This window comes from Nuphar pumila, chromosome 4, assembly GCF_984573655.1.
Source record: "Nuphar pumila chromosome 4, dmNupPumi1.hap1.1, whole genome shotgun sequence".
NCBI lineage: Eukaryota > Viridiplantae > Streptophyta > Magnoliopsida > Nymphaeales > Nymphaeaceae > Nuphar > Nuphar pumila.
Window position 1 is genome coordinate 96400402 of NC_143252.1, and position 24595 is coordinate 96424996.

Consider the following 24595-nt stretch of genomic DNA (forward strand, 5'->3'; position numbering starts at 1 on the left):
CTTGATCAAGTTGTCTTCACTCTTCTTAAGTGAAATAACCTTGCATCAAATACTCGTTAAATACATAGCACATCATATCCAGTCATAATATAACATATTCAGTTTCACATATGAAAGCATATCATATTTATCATATCTCATGAAAGCATATCATGTATTTATCATGTATCATATATATGAATCATGACAGCATATCATATTTATCATGTATCATCAAAACATAGTTTCTCAACATTCTCCCCCTTTTTTATGATGACAATATATGCTCCCCCTGTCAATAAGCCATATGTATATTGATTTTTTAAATATGATATCATACATGAAAAATGCATAAGACGATAATATTAAAAAAACATAATTAAAAAGTTTAAGTTCAGGAAATCGTTATCGTTTTTCTCCTACATAGGAGAGGTAGGTTTTTCTCCCCCTTTGTCATTGACAAAAAGGAGGGATCAGAGTAGGAAAGTTAATATTACAAATCAATATTATAAATCATTCAAAATTGGACGAAGAGCGTAGTTTCTTGAAGTTGTCTCTTTGTTCAGTCTTGAATGACTGAAAGACTGCCTGTAATGATGCTTGATTCTCCAAGAGAAGATCCTGTGTGGTTTGGACATCTGTGAGTGTAGAGAAGATATCAATTTGGGATGTCTGAGTTGGATCGGCATCATCATATGTTTCATCTTGAGGTTGTTGCAGTTGTGATCCTTCTTGCAAGAAAACAAACTCGTTAAAGACTGTGGTAGAGTAAGATATGATGTCATTTTGGAGGGGTACATTAAAGTGTTGAAGAATTGAAGTGATGAAACAACCAAAAGGAAGAAGACGGAAGACTCGAAAGTTTAACATATTTTGAAAGATAATGGATGACCAATTGATGGGAAATGACGAAAAAATGGCATATAGTAGGAGCCCTATCTCGTTTGGTATGAATCCTTTGGAGGGTTGCTTAGGAAAGACATTATGGGATAGGATTTGCGTGAGAAGTTTGGCATGTGGTTTTAGATTATAGGTATGCCAAGGGAAGTGAGTAGACCTAGTCGAGTGAATGATTTTGTTAAACACAGTACGATCAATGGGTACTATGTTGGGTAAGTCAATGCCATATGAAGGGAGATTCAGAATTCGTCCTAAGGAGTGAGCATCAAAGGAAATGATTTTTCCATGAACCATGGTGGTGATAGCAGTTTGATCATGATTTACTGACAGGTTGGTATAAAAAAGCTTGATGAGAGTAGGATAATATGAAGCAATGTTTGATGATCCTAAAATATGAACAAAGTCTTGGAGAGAAGTTTCAAGATCAAAGGAGGAAAAATCTTCAAAGGAGATTAACCTTACAGATTGAATGGGGAGAGAACTTACAAAGTTGTAATGTTGAATGAGATCAGGGTATCGGAGTTCAGAAGATTCAATTAGGTTAGAGTCATCAGAGAAGGATTTGGAAGAGGATGCCATGGAGAGTAACTAAGAAAATAAGGAGTAACCTTAGAGAGGATGTAAGGGGATAGAAACTTTCGAATGTGTGATGTATACGTGAAGAATGCAGCAGTTCATTAAATAGAAGGATGATGTTTATTTTAATAACAACTTGATGTTTTGGAAGTGACACTTGAAATGAATAAGATTTGGAATTTAGTTGGGTCCAATATTCGTGAATGTCTATTTATGAAGAGTGAATTGTATACTTTAAGGGATTCGTAAATGAGTGATCAAGTCACTCTTTAGAAAAGTGTGGGGATATGGGCATAAGAATTTATTATGTCATGTTAGATATGACACATAAAGAGTGGTTTGAATTCTTGTGTATGAAAGAAAAACATAGTTTCGAACATTATTTTTCATCATAAGGAAAACTCGATATAGGAGAGTCCATTGAATTAAGAGAGAAGTCATGGTTTGAGAATAGTGTGCTATTTGGAACAAGCCTTTTATGTGTGATTGATAAAGATAGACAAGATAGAAAGGATGAATAGAGACAAAAAAATGTATGGCACGATGTTTAAAAAATAATGACCCACGGATTTTGAAGAATCTGGTCATAGAGGTGATGAGACATAAAGAGTCTTGAAATGAGTAAGATAATAAAAAATGGCGTGAGAAGAGATGAATGTATGAATGATATAATATGATATGATAGTGTGAAATAAAAAGTTTAATAATGGCCTAATAAAACAAACAACAAGTTGGTATATCAATCATGGGTCAAAATATTTGATTTAATTAAAGGAGATACGCTCAATTTTCGTAAGGGAGGTTGTGAGAAAAAGACAAGAGAGAGTTATGAGATGAGTGACATGAAGGCTTATTTAATATAAAAATGGTTTTTATGGATAGGCGTGAAAGGAGATAGGTCATAGGGTAATCATGTGATGTGTACTTTGAAAGATATGACATTTTTGAAAGAAATGAGTGGCATGCAGTATTTGTTTATGATTAATGTATTTTAATATTTATGGTTTTTATGAGTGTACATGAATATGAGAAGGACTCACTTTGACTTTGAATAGTGGTAAGCGAGATGATGAGACAAAAAGAGAAAGAGTCAAAAATATATTCGAGAGATTAAAAAAAATGATAAGATTAGATTAAAAATAAGAATAGATAAGAAAGAGTCGGATTCAAAAAAAATCTAAAATATATAAATGATAAACTAAACAATAGTAAAAAAAATCATAAGATATTGCAAAGTTTTATAAAAAAAAATACAATTAAGTATGATTAATTATAAGTCACTTAGTTTACAGATTCCTAATTCTCTTCTAATTCGTATAAAGTCTTCATGTTTTAAAGGTTTAGTGAAAATATTTGTTAATTGTTGATTAGTGGGTATAAATTCAAGTTTGATTATGTTGTTTAAAACTTGTTCTCTTAAAAAGTGGTGTTGAATTTGAATGTGCTTTGTACGTGAGTGAAGAATAGGATTTTTAGATAAATTGATTGCACTTGTATTATCACACAAAATAGTTGTGTTTTCAAATTTTAAACCAAAGTCCTTTAATGTTTGTTTCATCCAGATGACTTGTGTACATGCTAGGCTTGCAGCAATATATTCAGCTTCAGTAGTTGATAATGATATACAATTTTGTTTCTTACTGAACCATGAAACTAGTGAGTGCCCTAGCATATGACATGTTCCACTTGTGCTTTTTCTATCAGATTTACTACCAGCAAAATCAGCATCACTGTATGAGATTAAATCAAATATAGATGATTTTGAATAAAATAACCCAAAATCAATGGTTCCTTTTAGATAACTCATTATTCTTTTTACAGCTTTAAGATGTGATTCTTTTGGATTTGATTGAAATCTAGCACACAAGCAAACACTGAACATGAAATCTGGACGGCTAGCAGTTAAATATAGTAGTAATCCTATCATACCTCTGAATACTTTTGTATCCACACTCTTACCATCTTTATCTTTGTCCAATACAGTGGTTGTGCTCATAAGAGTATTCTTTGAAGCAGTTGAGTTCATGTTGAACCTCTTCAGAAGTTCATGAGCATATTTAGACTGATTGATGAAGACTTCATCATTGGTTTGCTTAATATGCAGTCCAAGAAAGTAGGTGAGTTCTCCCATCATACTCATTTCAAATTCTTTCTGCATGGACTTAGAAAAGTCTTCACAAAGACCATTGTTAGTAGATGCAAAGATGATATCGTCCACATATATTTGAACGATTAAGGTATGATCATTCACTATTTTTACAAATAAAGTTGAGTCTGCTTTGCCTACAGAAAATCTAGTTTTTAATAAAAAAGTTTTAAGTCTATCGTACCAAGCGTGAGGTGCTTGTTTTAATCCATATAAAGCACGTTTTAGTTTAAAAACATGATCAGGAAATTGTTCATTTTCAAAACCTGAAGGTTGTTTTACATAAACTTCATCATTTATAAAACCATTTAGAAAAGCACTTTTAACATCCATTTGATATAGTTTAAAATCCATATAGCTTGTATATGTCAAAAACATTCTTATGGATTCAAGTCTAGCGACAGGAGCAAATGTTTCATCAAAGTCAATACCTTCCTCCTGATTGTATCCTTGAGCCACAAGCCTTGCCTTGTTTCTTATAACATTACCTGATTCATCTAGCTTGTTTCTGAAGATCCACCTGGTCCCAATGATTTGATGATCTTTTGGTTTTGGTACAAGATCCCATACATCATTTCTTTGGAACTGGTTAAGTTCTTCAGTCATTGCTAGCATCCAGAACTCGTCTATGATGGCTTCATCAATCTTTTTAGGTTCAAGTTGAGAAATGAAAGTCATATTTGCAATACGTTTCAACTGAGCTCTTGTTTGAACCCCCTTGGTCAGGTCTCCCAAAATCTGCTTTTGAGGATGATCTCTGGTTTTGGCAAATGTTCTTTGATGATCATCTTCATTAGATTTAGCTGTGTTATCTAAGAGAAAATTTATACTTTCAAGATCATCATCGTTAGTCTGCTTATGAACAGATTGATCAACAGATTCATAAAAACTGACATGCATAGATTCTTCAATCGTATTAGTACTCTTATTAAAAACTTTGTATGCTTTACTATGACTTGAATATCCTAAGAATATGCCTTCAACAGATTTAACATCAAATTTATCAAGGCTATCTTTTGTGTTTAGGATAAAGCATTTACACCCAAAGACTTTGAAGTAGTCTATTCTTGGAGTTTTGTCATAGAATAGTTCATAGGGAGTTTTATTCAAGAGAAGTCTAATAAGTACTCTATTTAAAATATAGCATGAGTGTTAACAACTTCAGCCCAAAAATATTTAACAAGATTGTTATGTTGGAGCATAGTTCTAGCAGATTCTTGAAGGGTTCTATTCTTTCTTTCTACTACACCATTTTGAGGTGCAGCTCTAGGAAAGGCAAAGTTATGAGAGATACCATGCAAGTTACAAAAATTTGCAAAAAGTTCATTATCAAATTCTCCTCCATGGTCACTATGAATTTTAACAATTGTAGAAGATTTTTCATTTTGTAGCGTTTTACATAAAATTTCAAATTCACAAAATGTATCACTTTTATTTTTCAAAAATATTACCCAAGTGAATCTTGAGTAATCATCAACAATGACAAAAGCATATTTATTATGATTAAGACTAGCTACCTTAGAAGGACCAAAAAGATCCAAGTGGAGAAGCTCTAAAGGTCTTTTACTTGACACAATATTTTTTGATTTGAAAGATGATTTTGACAATTTTGACAATTTTTCTAATTGACAAGCATCACAAAAATAGTCCTTTCTAAATGATATTTTAGGTAACCCACGTACCAAGTTATTTTTAGCCAATTTAGATATATATTTAGAGTTAACATGTCACATTCTCATATGCCATAAATTTTGAGAGTCATTATTAGCTATAAGACAATGTTCAGTAATATTTTCTAGGTGTAATTCATGTACATTATTTTTTCTTATACCTTTCAAAATAATATTTTCGTTTGTGTCTGCTATGAGGCATGCATCATGTTTGAAACTAACATTATATCCTATGTCACACATTTGGCTGATACTTAAGAGGTTATGTTTTAAACTTTTAATAAGAAAAACGTCTTTAATAAGGGGTTTATCGATGTTACCAATATTTCCAATCCCAATTATTAATCCTTTGTTGTTATCTCCAAAGGTGACAGTTCCTCCTTCTTTATGATGAAGAACAGAAAAAAGATCTGGATGTCCTGTCATATGCTTTGAACATCCACTGTCTAATATCCATCTGTTCTTCTTTTTCAGTACCTGCAATAGATCAAGTAAAAATTCTTTTTGGTACCCGATCGGGTCCCTTTTTGTTAGATTTTGGAACCCATATCCATTTTGATTTGGGTTTATCTACAGACTTAGAGGAGTACATGGTATTAAAATTGAAATTGTAATACTCTTGTTTAGGTTCAGCAGAACCTTTGACAAAAGTGGTCTTTTGATTCGTACAAGAAGGTCTATTGAGATGAGAGTAACCAATACCATTCTTGTAAAAAGAGAATTTATGAGAGGATAGGAGTTTGTCCAGGTTCTCTTTTCCTTTGGTAAACTTGAAAACCATTTTCATAAGGTTTTCAGTTTTATTTTTTAATTCTGAAATTTCTACTTGAAGATTTTTAGTCTTGAAACTAGTAGAACTGATTTCAGAAGTAAGTATGAAAATTTTCTTTTTCAACTCAGAATTTTCAATACTGAGTTTTTCATTTTTCTGAGAAAGCTCTAAATTCTCGGATTTTAAAACTTTGTTTTTGAGAATCATTTTTCTAGATTCTTTAAAAAGTTCTTGAAATGCATTTAGAAGTTCTTCAAAAGAAAAGTCAGAAGTTTCACTTACATAGCTTTCTTCTGTCATGAAGCACATGTTTGCAGTTTCGGCTTCATCATCACTTGACTCTTCACTGATGGATGGTTCTGAATCATCCCATTGTGCATGTGGAGCATTTTTCTTGAAGAACCTTTTCTTTGGTTCCTTGTTTTTTTATCTTCTTTTTAGGAGAGGACAAACACGTCTTACGTGACCTGGCTTATTGCATTGATAGCACATGGTATCTTCTTTAGAATCTTTCTTTTCTTTGTGCTTATTTGATAGCATGTTCTTTCTTATGAAGCGCTGAAATTTTCGAGTAAGTAGCGCAATTTCAAATTCTTTTTCTGAGTCCTCATTCTCAGAAATGGCTAGGAAGGCTAGATTTTTCTTTGGAGGTTGTTCTTCTTCCCTTCTTTCTTTCATATGGACTTCATAGGCCATAAGATTGCCTATTAAGTCGTCCAAAGTAAGCTTGGATAGATCTTGGGCTTCTTCAATAGATGTGGTCTTTTTCTCCCAGTCAGTTGTAAGAGATCTCAAGATCTTTGTCACCTTATTAGTCTGAGAATAAGTTTCTCTCAGATATTTAAGATCATTGGTGATATTGGTGAATCTAGTACACATTTCTGTGATGGATTCATCTTTATTCATTTTGAATAGCTCGTATTTCCGAACTAAAGATGAGATCTTTGCTTCTTTTACTCTGTTAGTTCCTTCGTGGATAACTTCCAAAGAATGTCATATATCATAAGCAGATTCACAGACTGATATTCTGTTAAACTCATTTTGATCAATGACGCAATATAATGCATTCATAGCTTTCGCATTTAGGTTTGCCATCTTCTTTTCTTCGTCAGACCATGAAGCATAGTCTGAAGTTGGAGAATTGTATGGATATTCTACAATCTTTCATACAACAAAGTCTATAGACTTTAGAAATATGGTCAACCTGCATTTTCAATATCCATAGTTTGTGCCATTGAAAAAAGGAGGGCGAGACGAGTGTTGACCTTCGATGTCACGAGCATAAGAGGTTGATGCCATTTGTGTTGGAAGACTTGTTACGTCGAAACCAGCAGAACCTGCTCTGATACCAAATAAAATTCCACTAGAGGGGGGGTGAATAGTGAAATATGATACAGATCGATAATATAAAAATTAAAGACAATAAGACACAACACAATAAACACAGAATTTATGCTGGTTCAGTCGAGTTACTGACCTACATTCAGACTCCAAGTAAAACACTTGAGTCTTTCACTATAAAATCCATGCTACGGGATAAATAGTACAACACCCTCTTCCTCAGAGGTCTACTTCTCTCAACAGAGAAGGGAAACACCCTCTTCCTCAGATGTCTACTTCTCTCAACAGAGAAGGGAAACACCCTCTTTCACAGAGGTCTACTTCTCTCAACAGAGAAAGAAAACACCCTCTTTCTCAGAGGTCTACTTCTCTCAACAGAGAAAGAAAACACCCTCTTTCACAAAGGTCTACTTCTCTCAACAGAGAAGGGATACAGCAGTAAACAGAAAGTTACAACACTTTCCTATAGAACCTTCAGAATGATATGCAGAGTATGAATGCACGTATGAAGATTCTCATAATGTTCTCTCTTTTGAAAATGGGCAGAATAATCTCTCAGGAGAACAGAATGTTCTTTTTCTTTTTCTTCACACACACTTGATTCTTTTGTCAAAGAGTTTTTCTTGTCTTTTTCTCTTTCTTATTTTTTTCTTTTTCTAAGCTCTTTTTCAGTGTGTCGAGTAGGATTTTTTCTCTTTGAAAGTTCACTTGTCTTTTGATATTATTTTATTTGTATATATATAGGTCTTCAAAATTAGTCGTTGCTTTTTGAAATAATTGTCCTTTTGTGATGTGAGGTGTCAGGTCATCTCAAAACAACTTTCTATGAAAAAATGTGTGAAATGATATGTGTACTATATTGCTTTTTCAAAAAGTCGTCATTCCATAATTTAAAGAATTGTTAAATAAATGTTTGGTGTATTTAAATAATGCTAGTTTCTTCAAGTTATCATTTATACATTAAATATTTAAGGTACACTATACGTTGTTGTAATTAAAAATGAGATTTAATTTGTAATGGGTCTTTTCTCAAAATAAATGTTTTGTAGTACATTGAACGTTGAAGTATTTAGAAATGTAATTTATAATGTAATTTGTCTTTACTCAATTAAATGATTTGTAGTACATTAATTGTTTTCTTACAAATCGTCACTTCTTTGTTTAAATGTATGTAAGTACAATAAATGTTGGTTAAGTACTTTATTTTATAAATGGTCATTTCTTGAGTAAATGCTTTTGAAGTGTCATTTAATGTTTACAAAAAGAATGATGACTTTAAATATAAGTCGACATTTTTTAGTGTGGATTTTAGTATTAAATAAATAAATGGTCATTTCCTAAATTAATTGTCTTGTTAAACAATAAGTAGTTGTGTATAATATTTGTTTTCTCAAATCTTCAATTCAAGATGAACGATTGTGTATTATGAATCAATGAATTTTGTCTTTTTCTTTCATAAAAGCTTTTGAAATCATAAGCTTTTATATCTTTTCAAGTTGTTTTTTTCATAAATACTTGTAGGAAGTACAATTAATGATTTTGAAATCATGAGCTTTTATATCTTGTCAAAATGTCTTTTTCATAAATGCTTGTAGGAAGTATAATGATTTGTTTCAAAAAGGTGTTTTTGAAATGCTACAATATACATAACGTATCCTTTTATGAAAGCTTAACTTTTTGTAAATAAATGGCTTGTATGATTTCAAAGCATATAGTCTAATATGAAATATGCATGCTTCTGAAGGTTCTGTTACATATGACTCTAAAGAAGAAAAAAATCTTCATCTTGAAGTAGCCGATCTTCTTGGATAATCTTTATGAATGTATGGCCCATCAAGCTTTTTCTTCAGAGTGGTATGATTGCATCAAATAGTTGCACTTGATCAAGTTGTCTTCACTCTTTTTAAGTGAAATAACCTTGCATCAAATACTCGTTAAATACATAGCACATCATATCCAGTCATAATATAACATATTCAGTTTCACATATGAAAGCATATCATATTTATCATATCTCATGAAAGCATATCATGTATTTATCATGTATCATATATATGCATCATGACAGCATATCATATTTATCATGTATCATCAAAACATATTTTCTCAACATTAAGAACCAACTGTGGGCCCATAGGGGTTGGCGCCACATTTGGATAGGTTTTTAGGGTTTTGATTAAGTTAATTAGGCTAGTTAGAGTCCCATATAGGTTAGATTTCTCCAAAAAAAATTGCCCCCCATGTGTTTATCCAAAAACCAATTAAGAAAGTTTTCTTTTTTTCTAAAATTGGATTTTGAAAATCTATAAATAGGGCCAAAAGAGGGGGTCGACCCCCATATGCTCTCTCTCTCTCTTTTCTTGGAGCTTCTCTCTCCTCCCAACATCCTCTCCTTCCTTCATTGCAGCTGCAGCTATCTAAGGTGAGATTTTATACTTTCTTTCATATTTTTTTTTATTAATTTTTTATGCTTTTCACCATGGATTTCACCATTATCACCCCTTGTTTATAGATTTCGAGCATGGCTTACCTTCAAGAACCCTAAAACAAAATCAAGAACATGATCTATTGTTGTTCTATACCTTATTTCACATTTTTAATCCATTAGAATATTTTAGAATCTTATTTTTTATGTTTTTGCCAAATAAAAGATGAGACTCACCCGTTAAATGGGTCGAATCCCTCTTTTGAAGGCCAAATCAAGTTCTAACCATGCTTCGCCTGCTTTTTTTATTTTATTTCACTGTATTAATGTTTATTTTGATCATTCAAGCATCAAATCCAATTTCATTATATTGTTTGCATATTTTTTTCATTAATTTTCATGTTTAAATTATGGTTTTTAGTGTTTTATTGAATATCTATGTATTTTGATCCCGGGGCCATAAAAATCATATTATTTAATGAGAAAATTTTCGTAGGAAAAATCTAATTTTTTTAAGGTTGGTTTACAGATTTTTCAGTGACTCACTGTAAAAAAATCAAAGTATTTTGGGTTCTAGAACTCTGTCAAAAAAATAGAAAACCAAACCTTATTTTTCAAACCGTGAAATCGCTATGGAGATTCGAGAGCAACTTGCAGAGGTGATATTTCTGTCATTTGAGATTCGATTTATGATCCATAAATTTCAATAGTTTTATATTGATGTCTAGTAGTTACTTTATGTTTTACATATTTTTCTGAATCTTTTTACTATTTTTCCTCTGTCAAAAAGTAAAATTGGTTTCTCAGAGCTTGTTATACCTTGTTTAAACCCTAAGTCAACTTGTGTCAATTGTATCTCCCTAACCAGAGATCTGATCGATAATATGTAAAAAGAAAAATCTTTATTTGTGTGTTTTCTATTTACTGATAAAATTTTATAATTTTTTAATATAATTTGCTATCTTTCTCTGTACCTGAAACCGGAAGCACCTGTTTTAATATGTTTTATCTTTATTAAAATCAAGCGTATATTGCTGGAATGATATCTCCCTAACCGGAGATAATTTTTCTGATCTATAAAAAGGGAAATCTTTGTTTTTTGTCTAGTATCTTTTTATAAAATTTTATAAATTTCTATGGTGATTTGACTCCTAATTTGGTTTTGACACTATGATAGGTACTTGCCCAAGGGCAAAATAATGTATTTTAGGGTTTTATTCATTTTTCATATTAAAATAATGTCAAAATAGATTTTTTTTATTTTAATTTAATTTTAGGGTTATCCAAAGTGCATGTGCTAATTTTTATTAATTTTGGGATTCATTTGAGGCTTGGTTTGATTAAACTACAAACACGGGGTGCCCGCAGAATCCCGATTCAAGTGAAACACTGGCAAAATCATAATTTTTGTGATATATCTAATTTTTTTCATAAAAGATTATGTTTTTAGGGTTTGTTTATATTTATAATCATGCTAGGATACTTCATATTCAATTTGGTTTTGATTTGAGTCTTTTTGAGCCCTAAATCCAAAATTTTACCAAAATATTTTCTGAAAACCCTGATTTCAAGGCTATAGTCTTGTTTTCAGGGGTATTTTTTTCAATTTTTCCCAAAATCCATATTTTAAAGTGATTTATCTTCATTATTTATTCAATTTTACATCATATTTTATTATGTTTAATCTCAGGAAAACATAGAAAAAGGCTTATATCTAGATAAATCCAGTAATTTCTAGATATTACTAGATAAATCCAGAAAAGCTAACATATCTTCACTAACAAGTTTTCTAGTTTCGCAGGGACATTCAAGGCTGTATTTTTTTATTTTATTTTTATTTAAATTCAATTAGTGATGTAAATTGTAAATAAATTTGGAATAAGAATTTAAATTTCTGCTTAGATTATGGTTTGCATGTGCATATAGTTTGTTTCTTTAATAAATGTTAATGTGTGATGGATGATGATTCATGCATATTCAAACTCACCATGGTCTACACGAATGGAACGTGCACTAGCTCCTAGGGAGTTGGTAAACTCGATTGAGTTCGTATTTATGGTCATAGTCAGAATATGAACAAAATCCAGATTTATCATCTTCTTTTAAGCCACAATCAGCCTACACTCTTAGGCTATCTTCAAAAAACCATTGCATATTTCAATCTTTTATAAATGTTTTTCTTCTTTTAAAATCAAATGGGGTTAGACTCAATCCATATCTGTGGCCATAGTCAGGGATATGAGGCGAATTCACTTCATTAAAGTTCTATAAGGCACATAAACCCTCTTTTCCAAACAATTTTCTCAAAAATCTTTTCTCAAAATCATATTCATAGATCATTTAAGTCTAGATTGCATCATGAAAATAAAAGTTTCACAGGGATACATGCCCCTTCTTTTGATTTATTTCTCAACTTTATTTTAAAAAAAAAAATCGATTTTCCTTAAATCTGCTCTGACTTTCTTAAAAATTGATTTTCCCAAAAACCTTTGGTTTTTCAAAGATTTTTCAAGTATCTCTCAAGCTCAATTCACGATTTTCCAATTTATATTCCCAATTCTGAAGTTCAAGTTCATAGAAAATAAACCTTTCTTAGAATTATCCAAGTTTTCCTTAGAAATCGATTTCACAAAGCATCAAAGATTTCTTCAGAAACCGGTTTTCCTTTTCTTCAGAAATACTTCCCCAACCATGATTCACGATTTTCAAAGGGTCGCCTTTTCCAAGAATTTTTCAAGTATTTCAAATCTCTGAAGCATGCATCATGATTTTCTGTCAAAATTTTTCCAATTCATAGCACATGCTTGATTCTTTGTGCATTTAGGAAATAGAACATGATTTAGACAAGTTGAGCAAAGCAAAGCACCAGATTGATCATTGGTTCAATTACCCCTGGTAAAGGTGCTAGAAACGGTTGAACCTCGTACCGACAGGTGAGTCCCATTCTTCGTAATTGTCCTGCATTTTAAAATGAAGGCGAGTTATTTTCAAAATCTTTTTCAAATGTTAGTTTGACTTGCAAAAGTAAAATTTTGCAATGATAACACGTTGTTACTGAAATAAATTTTGTTTATTCAATCGACATTGAGAGAATATTAAAAGCTAAGTAATTTTATTGATGCCAAATCAAAGAAAAAGAGAGGGTGAATAGATAGTTTGTCACCACTCTTGATAATCAGAAGATACATTGGGTGCAGGGAATATGGAAAGAGTAACAAAAGAGTCTCAAGTGTATTTGGCCGCATGGTATGCTCCGGACCACTGATCTGACTGCAAATCAAATCCTGGCATAATACCCGTCAGAAAATAAGTGTTGCCATGAGTCTGTCACTGCGAGAACTGTCTGATGCACCTCTCAGGCTAGTAATCAACACAGAAGAATGGACCAAGTAATCTGTAGTGCTTGCTATGCATATAAGTATAACAAGAAAGTGCTTCTCGTCGGTTGAAGAAGTCCCAAATGATTTCTTCTTGATGCAGACTCTCGATTAAGGCTCGATACTGAGTAGACTGCAGTGTTTTACCATTGAATCTAAATGAACTAGCTTTTGATGGCACATGTTACAGGAACCATGACTATAGGGCAAAAATGCATCCTTCTACCAAGATAGTTTCACTAAGGGCGAAACGAGTCAAACCATGGTAGAAGAAAGCTAGGGCGACCATGAAAATCGAAAGACGGCAGGTTTGCTGACTCCCCCATCTTCGTAGGAGTTGGATAAATCGGATATCAACAAAATTTTGGTCATCTTGAAAGAAAGCTAATCCTACTGTGCATAGGACCATGGCGCGCTAAATCCTTTCCTAGGTTACTTTCGACGACAGGGTGTCAACTTCTTCGTATGTCTCATACTGATGATAGAGCTCGAACACGTCAACAAACTGACTCCCATCTTCCTCGATGAGTGGCCAAGATCTACGTCTGGTTGCTTTGGCTAAAGCATCGCTAACATCCAACTCTTTGATATTAATCGGAAATTGCTACTCTATGGGGTCTTTGGGCTGACCAACTGGTTTTGGCAATCTCATAACATCGTTGAATTTGTCCATGAGCAAAGTCATTTCTCCCCATGGAAACCAGAATGTGCAGGTACGAGGATTCCATCATTCTGCCAAGGCTTGAATAAGATTTTCATTGATGTTCTGTTTGCCAACTGATGTTGCTAGCTCCAACCCACAATCATCCAAGTGGTCTAGAAACATACGCGAGAAGTTGGCGAACCAAGAATAATACCAACGAGGGAAGAATAGACGGGTGTGAATGACCTCATGATCTGGAAACCCTCGCCTTATCACATGTGAGATATGGTCTTTGGGGAAGATGATATCGAGTGAACTGGACATCATTGAATAATACTGAAAAATAATATGGATCAGAATGTTGATAAATGCAGGACTTTGAAGAAAAAAATAGAAGGTAGAATTGAAGAAAATCAAGATCCAGAAAGGAAGAAAATACACCTGGAGTTTAGGAAAATAGAGGAGATTTTAGAAAAGATTTCCAGTGTTTTTTAAGAAAACTGATATGAAGAAGTGAAGACATAAAAAATATACACCTGGGTTTTAAAAATAGAGGAGATTTTTTGAAAGAAATGCCCAGGGTTTAAAAAACAAATTATTCTGAAAAAAAGGTAAGGAGATATAAGAAATACGCAAGTATCACAGGATCAAAGCTATACAAACAAGGATGCGCAAATAGCACTTCCTAAAAGCTGACTCTAAATGCACAAGTTTTGAAATGGCTGTAGGACCCCGATCTTAAATCTAAGGCTTAGATCATTTGAATTTTATCAAGATATGTCGATATACTCAAGCCAAAGCTCGAAGTACGTGGCATAGAAATTATCTTTGGTTCTAAGGTAATGGTTTTTCCAACATCCTTGAGCGCCTACCGATATACTTTGGACAAGGGCTCTTAGTACGTGGCAGGGGGGTTATTAGTCCAAATAAGTAGCCCAGTTGTGAGGCTTTTTTCTGAACTACGGTTCCTAGAGAAAGCCCAACAACATGAAAACCAGGACAATATAGGTAGGGGATGTTTTTAGTAATATGATCAACATACGAGAAATCAAATGTCTTTAATGCAAAGTCCTAAAGAGAAAATTTTGAAAATCATAAAGGAGCACAGACTTGCATACATTGTTTGCATTCAATCCCTATATTGAGGAGAGTTGTATTTCAGATCTAAGTCTAAGTGAGCATGAATAAATCTCTTCAATTTAGTCCTACCAAACCATACTTAAGCCTATATGCTTTATGTCAGTCGGGTCAGAGTCTAGGCCCCTAAGGTTTGCATGGAAAATGAAGCTGACATTGTAAAGAATAATGACTTAGACAAAATTTAAATAAGGCAAAGGCATAAATTTGACTAGACGAAGACGAGTCTCATCACAATCACCAAAATTGTGATCATTGCAAAAAAAATCTTTTTCTTTTAGGGAAAGAGAAAACTCTCGCAAGGTCTACTTGTCCTTTTTGAAAAAAAGATTTTAAAAATTTACTCACCTCCGTTTTTAGAAGATACGGAAAAATGGGGAGACGGGGCTCGCTCGTCGGTACGAGGTTCAATCGTTTCTAGCGCCTTTACCAGGGGTAATTGAACCAAGGATCGAAATTTATGCCTTTATATTGCTTGAATTTGTCTAAGAAATTATTTTAAGTCCTAAATGCATAGAGAATAATGCTTGTGCTATGATTTTGAACTTTGAAAAATATGTATGCTTTTGAAAAGGTTTAAGAGATCTAGTTTTTCTAAGTGATTTTTGAAAGAGTTCTAAAAATATTCTTTAGGAAATGGAAGAATTTTGAACTTGAATTGAAATTGAGTTTGAATTGAAAATTCGAAGTTAGATTTGATTTGAATTGAAAACTTAAAGTTAAATTGAATTCGTTTTTGAAATGGAATTCGAAGTTGAATTTTGAATTGAAAATGAAAAATTAAAATTGAAGGTTTTGAAACTGATTTCATAGTCAAGTTTCGAAATTTGAAGTCTGAATTGATTGAAAATCGAATTTGAAGTTGATTTTGAATTGAGAATTGAACTTAGAAATTGAATTTTGAAATTGAATTTAGAGTTTAAAATTGAAATTGAAAATCAGAATTTAGAATTGAAATTGGAAATTAAAATTGAATTTTTGAATTTAAAATTGAAGAATTTGAAATTTGAAATTGAAAATATAATTGAATTTGAAAATTAATTTGAAAATTAGAAATTGAAATTGAAATTGAAATTTTGGAAATGAAATTTGAATTTAGAATTGGAAATTGAAATGAAATTCAAAATTTAACTTGGAATAAAAGTCAAGAATTGAAATGAAATTCAAAATTGAGAATTGAAATTTGAAAATGGAAAATTTTAAAATTGATATTGGAATAAAATTCAAAATTTGGGATTTGGAAGAAACAAGAAATTGAATTTGATTTTTGAAATTGAAATGAAATTCAAAGTTGAAATTTGAAAATTTGAAAATGGAAAGTTGAAACTGATTTTAAAATTGAAATAAAATCAAAATTTGAAATTTAAATAAGAAATTAAAAATATTATTTGGAATTGAAATGAGAAGTGAAATTAAAATTGGAATTTTGAAAATGGAAAAGGAGAATAAAAATTGAAATTTGGAAATTGAAAATGGAAATTTGAAATAGGATTTAAATTTGAATGAAATTGAAAATGAAATTAAAAAAATAACTTTGAATTTGATAATGGAAATTGAAAAATGGTTTTGAATTTAGAAATGAAAATTGTTTTTGAAAATCATTTAGAAAATCACTTGGAAATTTAAAAATAACTTGAATAATTAAAAAAAATGATGCAATTCTATCTTAAATGATGAATATGCTATTTTTTTGAAAAATCATTTGAATTTTAAGGAAAATTTTATACTTTATAGAATTAAAACAAGATTAATTTTTATATATTCATGACTAGGGCCATAAATATATTTTAAATTAATCTTTATTTAAAATTTTAATAAAGAAAAAGATTTTATGCATTTATAGAATTAAAACAAAATTAATTTTTAATATATTCATGACTAGGGCAATAAATATATTTCGAATTAATCTTTATTTTGAACTCTAATAAAGGAAGAAAATGAATTTTTAAAAATATGATGATTTTTAGAAAATGACCTAAAAGTGTAGGTCAAATTTTTATTTAATTAGAGAATAATAACTCTAAGTATTATTCGTATTTCGACTAGGGCCAAAAATACAAACTTTACTTAGTTTTATTTATCCTTTATTAAATAGTGCATGTGTAATTCATGTTTTCCATAGTATGTTTCTAAAAAGAAAAGAAAATTGAAATAAAATAAATCAATTATGGAATTTAATCTACATGCTCATTCATTCTAAACTAAGCATAAAATGAAAATTCTCATTAATAGATTATTACAACCCTTGAATGAATTACAATAATTGGAAAAGAAAGAAAGAGAAAAGAAAATTCTGTAAAATAAGCAAACATGTTAGAATGTAGGCATTTATGAATCTTTTTTAATTATGGAAAAAATGAAGAAAATCCATAATTTAACCTTTTTATGCCCCAAAAATAAGAGAAAAAAATCTAAAAACATGTTAGAAATTTATAAAATTTGATGTGAAGGTTTCTAATAACCTTAGAAATGTTCTAGAATTGAAAATTGCAGAAAACGATTGGGGAAAAACTCGAATTTGGGTTTTTTATCCAATCAAAATAAGATATTTCAAAATCAAGATATGCAAATCGACTCTGCCAGAGTATTTCGAATGAATAAAAATATAAAACAACTCAAATTGAGCTAAAAATAATTTCATGGATTCCTAACTCATCAAGAAAGCATTTCCTATTTACAGATCTTGAAAATCATTTTTAAAACTTGAGATATGATTGAAACATTGAGAAATAAATTTTGAAATCAGAAAATTGAGTTTTGACAGACAAGTTTCTATAAATTTAGAGTTTTAGAGGCTAACTGATTCAATTTCTCCCAAATTTGTGGGAGAAGTTGCTCAGTTCAACCATGAAACAATTCCAATTTACATAATTTGACAATAGATCTTGGTTTGGAAATTGTGACTTCGGGAAATCACTGTTCCATTTCAAGAATTGAATCTCTTACAAAAATTAAAATTTTGTAATCTATTTCAGTTTTTGATAAAATTGAAATATTAAATCAATATGAAAGTTTATGAAATTTGACATGGGTAAACTAGACACATAAAGGAAAAAAACCGTATTTACAGATCTGCAAAATGATCTCCCATTGGGAAGATATGACTATGGCAAAATGGACTAAAACATGTGTAATTCAAATGATGCAGAATGATAGGGGTCTGGTTTTTAATTAAAATCAGGCATGAAATGACCATATAAATCACTAAAAAATGGCAGAAATAAACTAGATTCAATTACAATGATACTAATTTTTACAGATTAGAGAGATCATCTCCGGTTAGGGATATATCACTCTGACAAGTTGGCCATGATTTTAGTAGCGATTTACGTAAATCAAATAACGATTTACACAAATCGAATAGCGATTTATGTAAATCAAACAATGACTCACTGACTTCAAATTGAGATAATGATTTGCACAAATTGAATTGCGATGTGCACAAATCAAATAGCGATTTGGATAAATCGAATAGCAATTGTGCTGAAAGAATGTCACAAATCAAATAATGATTTGTTGAAAGAGTGCAACATCTAAAATATGGGGTCATAATCAAAATATACATAGAATTATCCATACATAATCAGAATATAGGGTTCCGGTATTTAATTAAAATAAAATAGCAATTCACCATATAAATTTCTGAAAATTGACAAAGACACACTAGACATATAAATGAAGAGAACCCTATTTACAGAATTGAAAAACGATCTCTCATTAGAGAGATATGACTCTAACAAAATGAACTAAAACCTGAGCAACTCCAATGATACAGAATGACAGGGTTCTAGTTTTCAACCAAAATTAGATATGAAATGACCATAGAAATTGCTAAACTTTTTCATGAACAAACTAGATTAAATCTTAGAGACACTACTTTTTATGGGTCAGAGAGATCATCTTTGGTTAGGGAGATATCACTCCGACAAGTCGGTCCTGATTTTGCTAAAATTCTGATGGTGCAAAATAATAGATTCTAAATCTCAAATTTTTTGGTGAATTAAACCAACTCAGAATGATTTGATTTTTGGTGGAGAGCATGTAAACATATGCATGAAGTTGTAATAAAATTTTTAGATTGAAATGGTCTTTAATTATAGGTGAATTAACAGATGCAAAACAGGCTAGAATTAAAAATATGAATTGAATGCAATTGAACATGATAGAAGCAAACTACGTATGCTAGAATGATTAAACGTGAGATCTAATGCATTGGATCATGAATGAATGCATGAATAATAAAAGATTAAGATGAAATTCATTTATAAACATAATAAAAAGATGTTGAGGCATAAATTTGAATTGCTATGGCCTATTTGAAAGAAGGATTTTATCTAAAAAGATCAAATCACTCCAGTTCTTTTGGCTCAATCAAAATACACTAATCAAAGATTGAAATACATAGAATAAGTAAACATAAACTCCAATTCTAGTCTAATAATCATGCTATTATATATAATTTAAAGAAATGGAGAGGAAGAAGGGGACAACATGCTTATAGAACATAAAAAAAAACAAGAATTGAGAGAGGGAGCTCACCTTGACTGAGCTTCCTCCTTCTTCACTTCAGCTACCACCAAAAAAATCAAAAGGAGAGGAGAGAGAGAGATGGAGAGAAAGAAAGAGAACTCCTACTTTGGAGGGAGTTCTCAATTTCTTTCCTGTTGCTATCAATAGACCCCCCTAAGGGGTCTATTTATAGTTGAGCTTGGGGGCAATTTAGGCATGCCCCAAAGTTCAAGTTAGTTAGAAATTGGGTTGAGGTGGCAAAAGGCTCACATGGGGATTCAAGAATTTTTTAATGTGCAATATTTCCTTTTTGTCAAAACTTTGACATGTGGCACCCCTTTTGCAAGTGGGTGCCCATGTGAGTCCTTTTGAAAATTTGCAAATGGGTAAAAGTGGAACTTTGTCAAAATTTTGACACATGGCATCACCTTGTAAGTTATGCCCATGTGTGTTTTTAAAAGCAACAAAAAGGTTTTTAAAAGCTTTAAAAATAGATTTGATTTAACTTTGAAAATATCAAGTGGTGCCCCCTCTTTGGAAATGTTTTTCTTATTTATAAAAGATTTGAAAATACAAATAGAAGATGGAAAAAAAAAGGAGAGTTTTGAAAATAACAGATTTTAATTGGATCTGAGATCTCATTTGATTTTTGAAATCCAACTTGAGTTAAAACCGAATCTAGATTGAATTTTGAGAAATTTTATAAAAATATTGAATTTGGGTTTGAAATTCAAAGATTTATTTTGAAAATTGAATAAAAATTGGATTTCGAATTTGGATTTGGATGCAGTTTGATATTTAAAAATCCAAATCAAGGTTTTAAAATGGATCCAGTTTTGAAATATCGATTTTGAAATGAGGAAAATACTGGATTTATTTTTGGAATAAGAGGATTAGTTTTGAAAATTAAATCTTAAAAAGGATCTGGATCCGAGGTTTTGAATAAAAATTGAATCTGGATCTTGATTGAAGGTAAAAATGAAGGAAATTGGTTTGAAATGATAATCGAACCCTGAATATGGATTCATAAAATGAATTGAAATGAAAAAATTCAGATTCATGATGAAGATTGGATTTGGATCTTGGATCATGCCCAGAAATGGAATTGGATCTTGGATCTGGATCAGAATCCAAGAAATTAAATTTTGAATATTAGGTATGAAAAACGGATCTGAGATGAAAATAATAAGATCGATCCAATTATCCTCCTAAATGGATCAGGAGGTGGATCCAAGGGCAAAAAGGGTAAATTTTGAAATTTGAAAAATTTGGGGTGTTTACACTTAGAAAGCTCTATCTAGAGATCCACAAGGTCTCTTCGAGTTCTCGGGTTTTAGGGCTCCCTTCTGAGTATACACTAATATACCTAAGCTAGCAACTTAAGGATACTAGTGTGAATTATCTGACTTCAATGGTACCACTATCAATATACCTAAGCTAACAACTTAAGAGTACTGAGAGATCTAAAGATCCAAATGATAAGACAAGATTTTAAAAAAATTTGCAATAAAAGAAGAGCTTTTTCCCTATGATATAAGGAAGATAAAAATAAGGAGCACAAAATGGAATCAAGCAATGTCTCAAACAAACCCCAACTTGCTGGAGGTTATGTTTTTCTATTTTTTATTTGACATGTATTTTCTCCAACAAAGGTTTTTAAAATATGTGAGCAAAAACCTACGCCTAATATGATGCATGCAACTAATGCAAAAGCAACATATACGAGGGATCAACGAGCTAAAATAAATAAATAGTAAATCTATAGAACAAAGCAAAAGAGTGCAATGCATCCAGGCAACAAAGACCTATCAGACGACAAAACCTGCAGACGCGAGGGTCTGCAGATCGCACTGCTTGTCAACATACGACAAAACCTGTAGATGCAAGGATATGCAATTGACATTGTCTGTCAGTAGATGATAGAACCTACAAATGTGAGGATATGCAAATGACACTGTCTGTCAGCAGACAACAGAACCTACAAACACGAGGATATGCAGACAACGCTATCAGTCAATGGAAGACGTTGTCATTCAGTGGATGACTAAACGTGCAGACGCAAGAGTTTGTGAATGACCAAACATAGCTGGATAATGGTCAGCGGATGACCAAACCTCAGCAGACGACCAAAGCTCATCAGATGGCAAAACAAGGGTTGCCATTCAAATAGAGATAAAACCCAAAAAGTAGAGATTTTGGGCTTGTTAGGGCTCAAAACCTCCTCATGATGCAATTCTAGCTATAAAAATTTAAAAAGTATGACATCTCATCTCGGTTGCCAAAAACTGTTGATACAAATATTTGGATGTTAGGAAAAAATGGGACTTACATGGATTCACGAAATCATCTTTTTGAAATTATAGGGGACGTTGTTTACAAGCTTCAACCGCCCTTCTCCTGACAGGAAAGTAAAGACAGGGTAGGTTTCTCAATATCCGTAGCTTGAATCGCCCTATCGTAGATTCTAATATATAAATAAAAGATAAAAATATGCATAAATACCTAATTCAAAGATTAAATGAAATTAAATTAAACAAATTAGGGATATAGAAAAATACCCTTTTCAAACTCGAAGGTATGTTTTATCATTCCATCTTATTATATGTTTATTAGCTCTTTACATATATATGAGTGCTCTTCAATGACGTCAAAAAAATATACCGACAAGGCTTGGGTAGACATGTTCTTACATGGCCAACACATGGGTATCTAGATCAAGCTTCTAGATTTTCTGATAATTTTCAGATATTCAAGGTATAGGGGTGAACCCCTATTTATAGAGTTCCCCATGAAATATAGATTACTCATCCAAGAGAGTCTTCTCATACAAAAACTCGTCCAAGAAGAGTCCTCCCACCCTCGAGGACATGTAAGGCGATTGAGATGAGATAGGGATAAGGCTTGAAGCTTATCCGCATGTTTGGTATAGTGAACGATGAAAGGATTATTCATCCAATAGCAGACAACATTCTATGTTCTATCATCCTGCAAGATGACGGTTCATTTTTGCATCTTGTGACGGACGACAATTCATTCTGTCATCCGTGTGAGGGTGTCCAATTCTTATTGGGTACCTACAAACACTTGTCTTCAAAAGTTGTTAGCAATTGTGCATCACGAAGCTTTGGTGTTACACTAACCTGCCAAGATCAAGTGGTTTTTACCTAAGTAGGCTTGATTTACGTCAAGTGAGTTCAAGCTTACCCCACGTAGGCTCAATCTAGGTCAAGTGGAGGCTAGTCAAAAAGAAAAATAGAAGCAAAGAAGAGAGAAAACTAACATGGCTAGGTTAAGTGGGCTTGACCCAAGTAGGTATGATCAAGGCCAAACAGATTGAAGTTGTAACACCCCAATTTTTAAATCCTCAAAAAATGCTAGAATTTTTTTTAAATATTTTAACAAAATAGCAGCAAAAAAATCTATCATTCTAAAACTTGGCATGCTACTTCTCGTATACATTAATAACCATACAGCCATGAAATAAAAAATTCAAACATTCATAAATTAAATTAAATGTCCATGATCATTTGTAATTAATTATAATTATTCAATTATAAATAAATCAAAATAAAATATCAGAATCTTAATCCAAAACATCGAAGGTGTGGGAAAGGCATGGCTCAGTCCCCATCGCAACCTCCTACCATCGCATGTAAGTCTACTCACTTCCTGAAAAATATTAAAATCAAAGGGTAGAGCAATACTAAACAATTAAAGTGAAAATATGAAAGCAAAAATTGCATCTAACTTTTCATACACTAAATCAAATTAAATCTAAAATAATTTAACATGCATTTCAAAAATTCAAGTAAGCATACTATTTGCAAAAACATCAAATATGCATCATTCATTTCAACTTAAACAGGTAAAATGCATGAATAGTTAAAAATGCATGTACTTGCCAATGCATAAGCCATTCATATGCATGAACCAATTCTTATCTTTAATTATACTTTTTTTTAGATGATATTTGTTATGCCTATCTAATGTATATACATTTAGGTTTCACTTTTTAGCCTTGTGGGTACAAACAAAAACAAACACTTGGATCAGGGCTATGGTGCCGGTAGTATTTTCATACAGAGGTGGCTTTAGCCTCGTCGGACTTCTTTCACTAGTCCCGGGTGAGGAATGACAAAAGTGAGAGAGACTCCCAACACCTTCATCCTGATGCACCAGAATTCCACTCATGAGTTTCTCCTTCCTATGCTACAGTCTATTGTAGAGGGTTCTGCTATCTTTGTGGGTGGGAGGAACAACCCTTCGTGCTCAAAACAGAGTTCCACGAAGCCAGATGTACCGCTTTTCCTCTCCTTGCAATCCCTTACTTAAATGTTGCATATTTTACTTATTTAAATTAAATGTCTTATATGCAACATTATGATTGAATCCATCAAAGAGAATTCTGAAATTCCACTAGAGGGGGGATGAATAGTGAAATACAATGTAGATTGATAAAATAAAAAATAAGGCAATAAGGCACAACACAATAAACACAGGATTTATACTGGTTCGGTCAAAACCCTGACCTACATCCAGTCCCCAAGCAAACCACTTGAGCTTTCCACTATAACATCCGAGTCACCGGATAAATAGTACAACACCATTTTCCTCAGAGGTCTTCTTCTCTCAACAGAGAAGGGGCACACCCTCTTCCACATAGGTCTTCTTCTCTCAACAGAGAAGGACAACACCCTCTTTCACAGAGGTCTTCTTCTCTCAACAGAGAAGGGCAACACCCTCTTTCTCAGAGGTCTACTTCTCTCAACAAAGAAGGATACAGTGAATAACAAAAAGTTACAATACTTCCTATAGAACTTTCAGAATGATATGAATGCACGAATGAAGGATTCTCAGAATGTTCTGTTCTTTTCACTCAGAAGATACTCTTTGTCAAAGACCTATTCTTGACTTTTTCTCTTTCTTTTCTCTTTCTTTTCTCTTTCTTTTCTCTTTCTTTTTCTAGGCTCTCTTTCAAATATCGAATAGGAATTTTTGTCGTTGTAAGTTCACATATTCATTCCTTGTTTGAATAGTTTATTTGAGTGTGTTTATATAGCTTTAAAAAAGTAGTCGTTACCTTTTTGAAATCGTAGTCTTTTTGAGATGTTAAATGTCAT